General features: G+C 44.5%; 1 protein-coding gene across 2 annotated transcripts in view; it reads right to left on the minus strand.

The window, feature by feature from the left end:
- The window catches only part of LOC124031661 (membrane-associated guanylate kinase, WW and PDZ domain-containing protein 1-like), a 156,209-nt gene that overhangs the window by 83,663 nt on the left and 57,650 nt on the right, over positions 1 to 14,896 (minus strand). The window lies entirely within an intron of this gene.

Genomic DNA, 14,896 nt, shown 5'->3' on the forward strand with positions numbered 1-14,896 from the left:
TGAGATAAGCAGTGCCACTTTGTCAAAGGCAGGGGCGTAAAACATTTTGCTTGTCCATTCCCAGCGCATCTTGGTGCTGTTGGACCAAATCTGAAACAATCATAGACGTCTATGTTTGGTTCAGATTTGGTCCAGTCTGAAACAGCCTTGATTTGGTCAAAACATAGACATCTATAAATTACGTATTTTCAACTTTAATTCTTAACCGAAAAGAAACCTGATTTCAAAGTCAAGAAAATATGTATTTTCAACATCCGGAAAATACGTATTTTCAATGTCCGGATAAAGACATATTTTAAACATGAGGGAAATATGTATTTTCACCTTTCATTCAGAAAATATAATATACTAATTTCACCGCCTGGAAAATATGTATTTTATAAATCTTTTTAACATAATTTTGCTTACTGGGACTATTCTAGTTTTGCGGGAGTACAGGAGGAGGGTGGCAGAACGTCCAGGACCGTGTCTGGCTGAATCTGACAGGGTGCGATTTTGGTCACCGCTTGCTTTGAGACTGCAGTGAACAAAGCGGGTGGACGTGGACATGATGCGAGGAAACAGGAAATTAAGAAAGTCTCACACACACCCCTATCTAGTAGTGGTGGCATATCACAGGCTTTAAACGCACACATGAGGTAAAAGAAGGGTCATCTTTATCAACACAGAGGAACTGACACTATCGTCTGGGTATTTTATTTCCCTTCTGCCATTGTGATCATACAGTATGGCTCAAAAAACCCTCTGTGATAGTTTAATTTAAAAAGATTTGTCTTCATGGCCTAACTGAACCACGAATAGGCCCATATTTGTCTCCAAAGTTCATCTGTAGTATAGAGGCCTACCTATACCACCATGAAAAAATGTGGACTATGTTGTTACACATAATGGTCTGAAAAAAACAACAAATGTGTGGGCTATTCAGGGGAGATTACATTATACTACATCTGGTCAATTAATTTTCTCCTTCTGGCCTGCACCTTTAAAGTTAGCACTCTTCTCAATATCAACCATCTGGCCACGTTTTCAGTTAAAAGGTTGGCTAATGTCAAAATGAGCTTCAAGTTCCTTGGCGTCCACATCACTAAGGACTTAACATGGTCCACACACACACCCGTATAGTTGTGAAGAGGGCACAGCAGCGCCTCTTCCCCCTCCTGAAACTGAAAAGATTTGGCATGTGCCCTCGGATGCTCAAAAGGTTCTACAGCTGCACCATCGAGAATAATAAAATAGTAACACTACCTCGTTCAAAGAAACTTAAATATGTTGTCTTTCGATTTAACCCTCTGAATGGCGCATATACACAATCCATGTCTCAATTGTCTCAAGGATTAAAAATCCTTCTTTAACCAGTCACCTCCCCTTCATCTACACTGATTGAAGTGGATTTAACAAGTGATATCAATAAGGGATCATAGCTTTCACCTGGATTCACCTGGTCAGTCTGTCATGGAAAGAGCATGTTCCTATGGTTTGTAACCTAACCTTAAACCCTAACCCTAAAACGAACCCTTACTCCTAGCCCTAACCCTAGATCCTAACCCTAAACTTAATAATAACCCTAACACTAAACCCCCTAGAAATAGCATTTGACCTTGTAGGGATTAAACAAAACATGTATTCAGTTGGTCCCCCCAAAAACGTGTTTAGTTAGTTAGTTAGACACAGACAGACAGACAGACAGACAGACAGACAGACAGACAGACAGACAGACAGACAGACAGACAGACAGACAGACAGACAGACAGACAGACAGACAGACAGACAGACAGACAGACAGACAGACAGACAGACAGACAGACAGACAGACAGACAGACAGACAGACAGACAGACAGACAGACAGACAGACAGACAGACAGACAGACAGACAGACAGACAGACAGACAGACAGACAGACAGACAGACAGACAGACAGACAGACAGACAGACAGACAGACAGACAGACAGACAGACAGACAGACAGACAGACAGACAGACAGACAGACAGACAGACAGACAGACAGACAGACAGACAGACAGACAGACAGACAGACAGACAGACAGACAGACAGACAGACAGACAGACAGACAGACAGACAGACAGACAGACAGACAGACAGACAGACAGACAGACAGACAGACAGACAGACAGACAGACAGACAGACAGACAGACAGACAGACAGACAGACAGAGACACACACACACATAGCCTCAGTATCACTACAGTGGGAGGGAGTAGAGAGAAGACAATAGAGAGAGGGGTCATTGAGGTCCTCTCTTTACAGAGACAGAGATGACAGGAGCCGTCACACACCTGGCAGATGGGTGACTGAAGTCGTAACCCATCTGTGAGTAGGAAAGTTAGGACACACACGCACACATTGCCGTGGAGGCATGCACGCACACACAGCTTGGTAAGTGCTCAAAGTTGCCATCCAGAACCAAAGCTGTTTCTCTGACACAAACATTCAAGCACTATATTTGAACTCGAAGCATTTGATCACTCAGGAAACAACCTGTCTCTAAACATCTCAAAATAACTACAGTTCATCGTGGCACAGAGACTTAAGATTTTGTGTCTTTTCTCTTTTCCATTTTAAATGACAGAGACAATGAATTACAGCAGCAGCGGTTTCATACTAAGGCTATCTCCCTATCAAAGAGCCATACAATACCCTTTGATGAATCACTTAATTGGCAAATGTATTGGGATTATACTGTCCTTCTGCTGCTCTGTGTGTGTCACAGTGACCTGAGTTGAAGAAAATAAAGTTTGCTGAGAGTTTGAGTTATCGTCGTTGCCATACAAAGTGTGTCCCTTGATGATCTATGAGTCTGTGGTAATCTAATGAATGTCTCTGCTGTGGAGGGAGTGAATGAGCTGTTCTCTCTCTGGTAGTATTTCCCACACTGGGGGCATTTGATGCAGGTGTGCTGATAGAGTAGCTCAGTACTTCTGTAACAAGTACTGTATCATTGAATAATTCTAAAGCAGCTCCACCAACCTGGATTGAGACTTGTTGGGTTTGAGAGAGTTGCAAGTTATTTTCCAAGCCAATGTTTTTCAATTAAACTCCTCCCAGTCTGAGATAGTAGGACTCTTTTTAAGCAGTCAATGTCTTTGTTTATTTTACATTTTTTAGAAAGGCTCAAAATGCTCAGTCATCACCGTCATCTTAAAACCATGAAACACTGTTCAAAATAGGAATTCAAGGTTTCTTTCAAATTCAAACCCTAATGTCAGTTGTGCTCTCAGCAGCTCTGGACATGTGAGATACATGACATAATGGATTCTCAATGCAGGCAGGCAGGCAGCAGGCAGACAAAAGGCTCAGTGAAGACAGGCTTGGCCTCATTACAATCTGTGTCCCTCTTCTCTATTCTACAGGAACAATGAACTGGGCCTAACTCAGGCTGATGAACTTCCAAAACCACTCAGCATCAATGGTAGGACTCTTTGTCTCATCGTGAGAAGCTCCAGTTTCTTGTATGAATGGAAAAAATAGAACACAAGTAATCATAACTGTTTCAGCAACGAAAGACCTTGGGAACTGTATTAAGAGAGAGAGAGAGAAAGTAGGATCGAGAAAAATGGTCTCTCATTACTGTTTTCAGCCTCACCTCTTACAGTAATAGGCCAAATTCAAATTCACACAATTTAGTTTTGGTGGTAAATAATCCCTGTAACTGTTTGTACTAAAGTAACTACTGAGTGTAATTATGACTGACCCCTGAGGTGTGAGAGGTAAATATGCCCAGGCAAAACACATGCACCAGAACAGATAACAGACACATTCAGTAGAACTAGACTGCTACAGCTTCTGTGCAACATTCAGTTTCAGACCTGTTGCTAAGGACAACCAGAGATGAGGTTTACATGTTGCACTTCCTGTGTGCAAGAAAACCCGAAAGATTAAATATTTATCAGGATATAAAATGCAGTGTGTGTGTGTACAGAGTTAGAGATGGATGATATACATGAATATTGTTGCTGGAATTGAATAGAATACTGTAATAATTGAGTAGAATGTCCTTGTATAATTGTGGCCTACTGTATGTCATGTTTAGGAACTGAGTTACTGAGTGATTAATGAATGACTTACCTTAGACACATACTTTACAGCACAGTGTATTAGCACATCATACAGCCTGGCAGTGTTACACTGTCTGACTTTGACTTTGTGTTGACATGAGGAGTAGCCTACCTGTTAGTATCGCTGTCCTGTTTACAGTAGCGTCAACACAGGAGACATAACCTCTCTCCCCAGGGAAGACCTGCTACCAACAGCACCACACCAATTATACATGTTCCCAGTCAGAGCATGGAGTCATTACACTGGCATACGACATACAGGAGCTGAAAGACACACGTCAGTGCAGTGCACATTGAACTAAGCCCTGTGTAGAAAGCATTAGAAAGGGACTAACATAAGAAAATGGTCCTGATGACCTACAATAGGACTGTGCCTTTGCTTAGAATATTATTATGAATAGGCTATATTTCAAATGTAAGGCAGGAATTGTTTCACTTTCACGACGATGGTATTTGAGAGGCAAAGCCAGCTCCAGCTTTGCTAGACAACAGGTAAATTAACACGTAGGGAGGATGTGTGGAATGTTTCTGTCTCCTTACTCTATTTATCCCTCTTGTTTTATCCTTCTCTGTTCTTCTCTCCTATCCCACTCAAGGGAATTCCAGCCCATCTTCCTATCTCTACCCCTCTCTCTCTTCCTATCTCTAGCTCTCTCTCCATCTCGCTATCTCCTTCCTCCGCTCTCTCTCCATCCATCCCTCTATGTTGCGTGGCATTAGCGGTAGAAAAATATGCCACTAGTTGTGACGAGGTGCCCGGCACGCGGCTGACGTTCTCCTGCTACTGGTGAAGGTTGGGAAATAGAGCACGGATTGTCCAATCAGCATCAATCCCCCACCCCTCGCAGCCTCAACATCAATCAGCAGCTGTCATCCACTCCACCAGGGGGGGTGAAGGGAGGGGGCTGTTGTTGGGGGGCTGCAGCCAAATGGTAGAATGTGGCGGTGGGAAAAGAGTTCGGGGGAGCAGAATAAGAGAATTTATGAGGGAGAGAAAGAAAGAGCAAGAGCGCTCAAGACAGAGAGAGAGACTGGCCGTCACAGACAACTCTGGCTACCCAGAAAGGATAGGTTGTGCTCACTCTGACCTGAGTCAGATCGAGACAGATCTGCATTTTCTCCTACCCGGCGAGAACTACACAGACTTACGGCAATTTTATTTCACAAATTGAAAACAAATACATTATTTTTAAACAAAGCAGAAAAGGAGAAAATCCAATATCTATTGGGAGAAAAAACCCTTTGTGCCATATTAGCTGCAAAATATGTGGCTTCCTGCCACACCCGTAGGGATAGCTAGTGGAGTGACCAACCAGAGCAATAACATTGTTACATGTCTTTCTCAATATTTCATTATTGTCCTCATTCATTTCTTACTGTATTGCCAAGTTAATTGTTACTACTCATTGAATATTAATATTTATCTGTGTCATCATTGATTTGATATGTGTCTATGTTTGCTTGGCAATGTATGTGGGAACAATTTCCATGCCAATGAAGTCATTTGAGAGAGAGAATAAAAAACACCAAATAATGAATGCAGAGCAGATTTAGGATGATCCCTGCTAATTATCAAAATCCCAACCAAATCATGAGAAAACAAAAAGATAATTACTTGACACATTGGAAGGAATTAACTAAAGAAAACAAGTGAATTGGAGGCACAGTGGCAGAATACCTGACTACTGTGACTGACCCAAAATTAAGGGAAGCTTTGACTATGTATAGACTCAGTGAGCACAGTCTTGCTATTGAGAGAGGCCACTGTAAGCAGACCTGGCTCTCGAGAGCCGACAAAATGAGGTAGAAACTGAGGTGCACTTCCTAACCTCATTCCAAATGTAAGACTATATTAGAGACACATATTTCCCTCAGATTATACCGACCCACAAAGAATTTGAAACAAATACAATTTTCCAACAAATAACCTCCCACATCTATTTAGTGAAATACCAGTGTGCCATCACAGCAACATTTGTTACCTGTTGCTACAACAAAGGTCAACCAGTAAAGCACAAACATCATGGCAATTAAAAACTATATTTATCTGTCTATTTATTTTCCTTTTGTACTTCAACAATTTGCACATTGTTACAGCACCGTACATAGCCATAATATAACATTGAAATTTATCTACAGTATTCTTTTGAATCTTTTGTGAGTGTAATGCTAACTGTTCATTTCTGATGGTTTATTTCACTTTTGTTTATTATCTATTCCACTCAATTTGGAAAGTAAACGTGTTTCCTATGCCAATAAAGCCCATTGAATTGAATGAGAGCGCGAGAGAGCGAAAGAGAGGGGGAGAGAAAGAGAGAGAGACGTGACAACCAGAATCCCAGGGCGACAGGAAAAACAATCACCTAATGGGTGTTTAAACCACTCTCTAGCACAAACACTTTCTCCCTATCCCCCACTGCTCCTCTCGTTGTCTAACAAACAAAACAATACCAAACTGCACAAACGCACGCACAGTCCAATATATACATAGAACCCCTGGCTTGCTTAGCACACTCTATCTCAATCCCTGTCTGTTTGTGCAGTTTTCACTATCATTGGGAGCATCTTGTTAAGGATCTCTCCTTCCTCTTTCTCGTTTACGCTCCCTGTCACTTCTTTGTTTTCGTCTGTCTGTGTGTGTGTGTGTTGTGTGTGAGCTGTGAAGTATCGATTGAAGCCCTGCTAAAAGGATGAGGAGGCAGAGGCAAGCCTGTCTGTGAGTCTGTCATGTCATCAACATTGTTCAACATTGTTTCCACAACCTGCTACTGAACTGCAGCATCATTGAAAGCTCTCTCTCTCTCTCCGCTCTGTGTACATAACATTACACTTTAGCCAGGTCTCAAGGCAAAACAATTGGTTGTCCAACGTCTGCCATCAGGTATAGAATTTAAGTGTGCTGTAAACACTAATTTAGTCACTCAGTCAGTTAGTCACACAGACACGCACACAGGCACATACACACACATACACATGCACACACAACCCATATAAAATACAAACATGCCATATAAAACGTGTGAACTATGAATAGCTTATAGCAAGAGCTAGTTCCTCTCCTTGCTAGCAGTTCATAAAACGCTGCTGTTGAGCAGGATCAGTAGCAGGGGAGCAGGGGACGAATGTCCCTGAAGTGGCCTGTAGAGTGTCTCCTCTGACCCATATCCTGCCTCCCAACACTGGGCCGCTCTCTGGGCTGGGGCCCGGTTCCTTAACCAATCAACAGCTAAAGCAAGAGCAATGTTACTGATCTCAGTGAATGGCCATCACAAGTCGTCACTGGCATCACTCTCCCTTGATATTTTCACTCAATGGGATCCCATGGTTATATAAAGGTTGTAAATAATAATGTCTACAATACTTAGTGATTTTGACAGACAATTGGAAATTTCGGAAATTTGTCTAAGTGCCTAAAGTTCTCTGACATAGTGTTGGACTGTCTGTCAAAGTGCGGACCTCTCTAACTTTAAGGAGGAGAGCGAGTGCTACGCCACAACCCAGCTATCACATTTGGTTCCTTGGAAGTTGTTGGAAAGTAAGTGTAAGTAAGTGTTCGGTTTCCCATTGGTTCTGGGAACGACGCCCAATACATTTCCTGACCAGTAAAACCAAACAATTTTTAAACGTTCTGAGAACAGAAGTGAAAATGTTGCCTGTTCTGTTTAGGTTGCAGGGAGGTTCTGAGAACGTTTTATTATGGTTCCCTGAAAGTATTCCTGGGAGGTTTAATTAACGTTCTGAGAACAGACATTATAGGTTATTTAAAGGTAATTAAATAATGTTCTGAGAACATTCTAAATGTTGTGAATGCATTAAACTAAATGTAAAAGGTTATTTTACTTTCGTCGATTCCGGAGCAAACATCAATTATTCCGTAACTAGCCAGCTCCGTCAATCACTCCTGAGTTACATCAATCACTCCTGGGCTGCAGTCACCTATCCGGATCCGTTTTACTGCCTACGCGGAGCCCCACCGGGCCTTCACAACTGGACTGCCGACGTTATCTACCCGAAGGAGATCCGGCTGGCTCCTCCGTCGCGACGTTACCTGAACGCCCATCTGCGGCCTACTAACCGTTAGCTGTCTTACCGGCTGCTATCTGAATAGACAATCGGACAATGTATTTATTTTTATTATTATTATGTTTTCTTCTTGGGCCTCTATAACTATATCTATTTTTTTTGTTGTTGTTGATGTGTGATTTGGATTAATCCCCTCTACCACACGGAACCCCACTAATCTACTGACGGAACGCAAGAGGTGGCTAACAACAGACCTCCATCCAATGCTAGCTCGCTACCGATGGCCTCGCTACCTGTCTAAATCGCCGTGACCCCCAACCAACCTCTCCACTCACTGGACCCTTTTGATCACTTGACTAAGCATGCCTCTCCTTAATGTCAATATGTGTTGTCCATTGCTGTTCTGGTTAGTGTTTATTGGCTTATTTCACTGTAGAGCCTCTAGTCCTGCTCACTATACCTTATCCAACCTATTAGTTCCACCACCCACACCACCCATGACATCTCCTGGTTTCAATAAAGTTTCTAGAGACAATATCTCTCTCTTCATCACTCAATACCTAGGTTTACCTCCACTGTATTCACATCCTACCATACCTTTGTCTGTACATTATACCTTGATGCCATTTTATCACCCCCAGAAACCTCCTTTTACTCTCTGTTCCAGACGTTCTAGACGACCAATTCTTATTGCTTTTAACCGCACCCTTATTCTACTCCTCCTATGTTCCTCTGGCGATGTAGAGGTGAATCCAGGCCCTGCAGTGCTTAGCTCCACTCCTATTCCCCAGGCGCTCTCTTTTGACGACTTCTGTAATCGTAATAGCCTTGGTTTCTTGCATGTTAACATTAGAAGCCTCCTCCCTAAGTTTGTTCAATTCACTGCTTTAGCACACTCTGCCAACCCGGATGTTCTAGCTGTGTCTGATTCTTGGCTTAGGAAGACCACCAAAAATTTGGAAATTTGAATTCCAAACTACAACATTTTCAGACAAGATAGAACTGCCAAAGGGGGCGGTGTTGCAATCTACTGCAAAGATAGCCTACAGAGTTCTGTCCTACTATCCAGGTCTGTACCCAAACAATTTGAACTTCTACTTTTAAAAATCCACCTCTCTGAAAACAAGTCTCTCACCGTTGCCGCCTGCTATAGACCACCCTCTGCCCCCAGCTGTGCTCTGGACACCATATGTGAACTGATTGCCCCCCATCTATCTTCAGAGCTCGTGCTGCTAGGCGACCTAAACTGGAACATGCTTAACACCCCAGCCATCCTACAATCTAAACTTGATGCCCTCAATCTCACACAAATTATCAATGAACCTACCAGGTACCTCCCCAAAGCCTTAAACACTGGCACCCTCATAGATATCATCTTAACCAACTTCCCCTCTAAATACACCTCTGCTGTCTTCAACCAAGATCTCAGCGATCACTGCCTCATTGCCTGCATCCGTAATGGGTCAGCGGTCAAACGACCTCCACTCATCACTGTAAAACGCTCCCTGAAACACTTCAGCGAGCAGGCCTTTCTAATCGACCTGGCCGGGGTATACTGGAAGGATATTGATCTCATCCCGTCAGTAGAGGATGCCTGGATATATTTTTTAAATGCCTTCCTAACCATCTTAAATAAACATGCCCCATTCAAGAAATTTAGAAACAGGAACAGATTTTTTGATAATTATTTTTATTTTATTTCACCTTTATTTAACCAGGTAGGCTAGTTGAGAACAAGTTCTCATTTGCAACTGCGACCTGGCCAAGATAAAGCATAGCAGTGTGAACAGACAACACAGAGTTACACATGGAATAAACAATTAAGTCAATAACACAGTAGAAAAAAATGGGCAGTCTATATACAATGTGTGCAAAAGGCATGAGGTAGGCGAATAATACAGTTTTGCAGATTAACACTGGAGTGATAAATGATCAGATGGTCATGTACAGGTAGAGATATTGGTGTGCAAAAGAGCAGAAAAATAAATAAATAAAAACAGTATAAAAAACAGTATGGGAATGAGGTAGGTGAAAGTGGGTGGGCTATTTTCCTATAGACTATGTACAGCTGCAGCGATCGGTTAGCTGCTCGGATAGCTGATGTTTGAAGTTGGTGAGGGAGATAAAAGTCTCCAACTTCAGCGATTTTTGCAATTCGTTCCAGTCACAGGCAGCAGAGTACTGGAACGAAAGGCGGCCAAATGATGTGTTGGCTTTAGGGATGATCAGTGAGATACACCTGCTGGATGACCTGGAGCCAGTGGGTCTGGCGACGAATATGTAGTGAGGGCCAGCCGACTAGAGCATACAAGTCGCAGTGGTGGGTGGTATAAGGTGCTTTAGTGACAAAACGGATGGCACTGTGATAGACTGCATCCAGTTTGCTGAGTAGAGTGTTGGAAGCCATTTTGTAGATGACATCGCCGAAGTCGAGGACCGGTAGGATAGTCAGTTTTACTAGGGTAAGCTTGGCAGCGTGAGTGAAGGAGGCTTTGTTGCGGAATAGAAAGCCGACTCTTGATTTGATTTTCGATTGGAGATGTTTGATGTGGGTCTGGAAGGAGAGTTTGCAGTCTAGCCAGACACCTAGGTACTTATAGATGTCCACATATTCAAGGTCGGAACCATCCAGGGTGGTGATGCTAGTCGGGCATGCGGGTGCAGGCAGCGATCGGTTGAAAAGCATGCATTTGGTTTTACTCGCGTTTAAGAGCAGTTGGAGGCCACGGAAGGAGTGCTGTATGGCATTGAAGCTCGTTTGGAGGTTAGATAGCACAGTGTCCAATGACGGGCCGAAAGTATATAGAATGGTGTCGTCTGCTTAGAGGTGGATCAGGGAATCACCCGCAGCAAGAGCAACATCATTGATATACACAGAGAAAAGAGTCGGCCCGAGAATTGAACCCTGTGGCACCCCCATAGATACTGCCAGAGGACCGGACAGCATGCCCTCCGATTTGACACACTGAACTCTGTCTGCAAAGTAATTGGTGAACCAGGCAAGGCAGTCATCCGAAAAACCGAGGCTGTTCAGTCTGCCAATAAGAATATGGTGATTGACAGAGTCGAAAGCCTTGGCGAGGTCGATAAAGACGGCTGCACAGTACTGTCTTTTATCGATGGCGGTTATGATATCGTTTAGTACCTTGAGTGTGGCTGAGGTGCACCTGTGACCGGCTCGGAAACCAGATTGCACAGCGGAGAAGGTACGGTGGGATTCGAGATGGTCAGTGACCTGTTTGTTGACTTGGCTTTCGAAGACCTTAGATAGGCAGGGCAGGATGAATATAGGTCTGTAACAGTTTGGGTCCAGGGTGTCTCCCCCTTTGAAGAGGGGGATGACTGCGGCAGCTTTCCAATCCTTGGGGATCTCAGACGATATGAAAGAGAGGTTGAACAGGCTGGTAATAGGGGTTGCGACAATGGCGGCAGATAGTTTCAGAAATAGCGGGTTCAGATTGTCAAGCCCAGCTGATTTGTACGGGTCCAGGTTTTGCAGCTCTTTCAGAACATCTTCTATCTGGATTTGGGTAAAGGAGAACCTGGAGAGGCTTGGTTGAGGAGCTACTGGGGGGGCGGAGCTGTTGGCCGAGGTTGGAGTAGCCAGGCGGAAGGCATGGCCAGCCGTTGAGAAGTGCTTATTGAAGTTTTCGATAATCATGGATTTATCGGTGGAGACCGTGTTTCCTAGCCTCAGTGCAGTGGGCAGCTGGGAGGAGGTGCTCTTGTTCTCCATGGACTTCACAGTGTCCCAGAACTTTTTGGAGTTGGAGCTACAGGATGCAAACTTCTGCCTGAAGAAGCTGGCCTTAGCTTTCCTGACTGACTGCGTGTATTGGTTCCTGACTTCCCTGAACAGTTGCATATCACGGGGGCTATTCGATGCTATTGCAGTCCGCCACAGGATGTTTTTGTGCTGGTCGAGGGCAGTCAGGTCTGGAGTGAACCAAGGGCTGTATCTGTTCTTGGTTCTGCATTTTTTGAACGGAGCATGCTTATCTAGAATGGTGAGGAAGTTACTTTTAAAGAATGACCATGCATCCTCAACTGACGGTGTTATAGTTGGGTATGGAAATCTCTGAATTTTTGGTGGCCTTCCTGAGCCAGGATTCAGACACGGCAAGGACATCAGGGTTAGCAGAGTGTGCTAAAGCAGTGAGTAAAACAAACTTAGGGAGGAGGCTTCTGATGTTGACATGCATAAAACCAATACTTTTTCGATCACAGAAGTCAACAAATGAGGGTACCTCGGGACATGCGGGGCCTGGGTTTACCTCCACATCACCCGCGGAACAGAGAAGGAGTAGTATGAGGGTACGGCTAAAGGCTATCAAAACTGGTCGTCTAGAGCGTTGGGGGCAGAGGATAAGAGGAGCAGGTTTCTGGGCATGGTAGAATATATTCAGGGCATAATGCGCAGACAGGGGTATGGTGGGGTGCGGGTACAGCGGAGGTAAGCCCAGGCACTGGGTGAGAGAGGTTGTATCTCTGGACATGCTGGTTGTAATGGGTGATGTCACCGCATGTGTGGGGGGTGGGACAAGGGAGGTAACAGGGGTATCCAGAGTGGATCTAGGGGCTCCATTGTGAACTAAAACAATGATAACTAACCTGAACAACAGTATACAAGGCATATTGACATTTGAGAGAGACATACAGCGAGGCATACAGTAGTCACAGGTGTTGAATTGAGAAAGCTAGCTAAAAACAGTGGGCGAGGCTAATCAGCTAGCACAACAAACAGCAGGTAAAATGGCGTTGACTAGGCAACTGGGCTGACAGATAAAACAAACAAGCAGAGTGGAGTACCGTGATTAATGGGCAGTCCAGTGTGCGTCAGCTATGTAGCCAAGAGATCAGTGTCCAGGGGGCAGCGGTGGATGGGGCAGGGGGGCTGGGCTGGCGAGTGTTATCCAGGTTTTTTTTTTTTTTTTTTAACTAACAATGACTTGTAGCTAGTTAGCTGGTTAGCGTCTGGAGGTTCTTGAGTGTGTCATAAAAATAAAATAAAAATTAAAAGTAACAGCGGTTCCATACCACAGTGGGTGAGGCAAGTTTCCGGAAGGTATAAACAAAATAAAAATCAAAAAGAGATAGAAAGTAAATGGGTTCAGAGTGTTTGGGATGCAGTGATTCAGATGGTTAGCAGGCCTGTGCTAACAAGCTAACAGTTCGTAGGCCCGGGCTAGACAAGCTAGCCGTTAGCAGGCCGAATTAGCAAGCAGGGAGATAGCGAGGGCTAGAGAGTTAACCTTTGGGGGGACGTCGCGATGGGGTGTCTGTTTATTCCTCTTCATGCGGTGACATCGACAGACCGGTCGTGGGCCCGGGTAATTGTAGCCCAGGAGTATGCTACAGGTGCTCTAGTACGCTAGGTGAGCTGGAGACACAGCGTTTCAGAAAGCTCGCGGGCCTTGGCCGGCAGATGGATCTTTGACGATGTCGCAACGAAAAAGCCTGTTGAAACCACCTTGGACGATTATGTCGGCGGACCAGTCGTGATGGATCGGCGGGGCTCCGTGTCGGCAGTAAAGGGTCCAGGCCAATTGGCAAAAGAGGTATTGTTGGGCCTCTTCGGCTAGTCGGGAGATGGGCTTAGCTCGAGGCTAGCTCAAGGCTAATTGGTTCTTGTTTTGGGACAGAGACGTTAGCCAGGAGTAGCCACTCGGATTGCAGCTAGCTAGTTGCGGTGTAAAGGTTCAGAGCTTGCGGTAGGAATCCGGAGAAAAAGCAGTCTGATGTGCTCTGGGTTGATGTCGCGCTGGTGTCCTAGTTAGCTTTGAAGACCGCTAGCAATGGCTAACTGAGTACTAGCTAATAGCCCTTGGTTCTCCCCAGACCTGACTGCCCTTAACCAACACAAAAACATCCTATGGCGTTCTGCATTAGCATCGAACAGCCCCCGTGATATGCAGCTGTTCGGGAAGCTAGAAACCATTATACACAGGCAGTTAGAAAAGCCAAGGCTAGCTTTTTCAAGCAGAAATTTGCTTCCTGCAACACTAACTCAAAAAAGTTCTGGGACACTGTAAAGTCCATGGAGAATAAGAACACCTCCTCCCAGCTGCCCACTGCACTGAAGATAGGAAACACTGTCACCACTGATAAATCCACCATAATTGAGAATTTCAAATAGCATTTTTCTACGGCTGGCCATGCTTTCCACCTGGCTACTCCTACCCCGGTCAACAGCACTGCACCCCCAACAGCAACTTGCCCAAGCCTTCCCCATTTCTCCTTCTCCCAAATCCATTCAGCTGCAAAAATCTGAACCCCTACAAATCAGCCGGGCTAGACAATCTGGATCCTTTCTTTCTAAAATTATCTGCCGAAATTGTTGCCACCCCTATTACTAGCCTGTTCAACCTCTCTTTCGTGTCGTCTGAGATTCCCAAAGATTGGAAAGCAGCTGCGGTCATCCCCCTCTTCAAAGGGGGGGGCACTCTTGACCCAAACTGCTACAGACCTATATCTATCCTGCCATGCCTTTCTAAGGTCTTCGAAAGCCAAGTCAACAAACAGATTAGTGACCATTTCGAATCTCACCATACCTCTGCTATGCAATCTGGTTTCAGAGCTGGTCATGGGTGCACCTCAGCCACACTCAAGGTCCTAAATGATATCTTAACCGCCATCGATAAGAAACATTACTGTGCAGCCGTATTCATTGATCTGGCCAAGGCTTTCGACTCTGTCAATCACCACATCCTCATCGGCAGACTCGACAGCCTTGGTTTCTCAAATGATTGCCTCGCCTGGTTCACCAACTACTTCTCTGATAGAGTTTAGTGTGTCA

This window comes from Oncorhynchus gorbuscha, linkage group LG03 (genome assembly GCF_021184085.1).
Source record: "Oncorhynchus gorbuscha isolate QuinsamMale2020 ecotype Even-year linkage group LG03, OgorEven_v1.0, whole genome shotgun sequence".
NCBI lineage: Eukaryota > Metazoa > Chordata > Actinopteri > Salmoniformes > Salmonidae > Oncorhynchus > Oncorhynchus gorbuscha.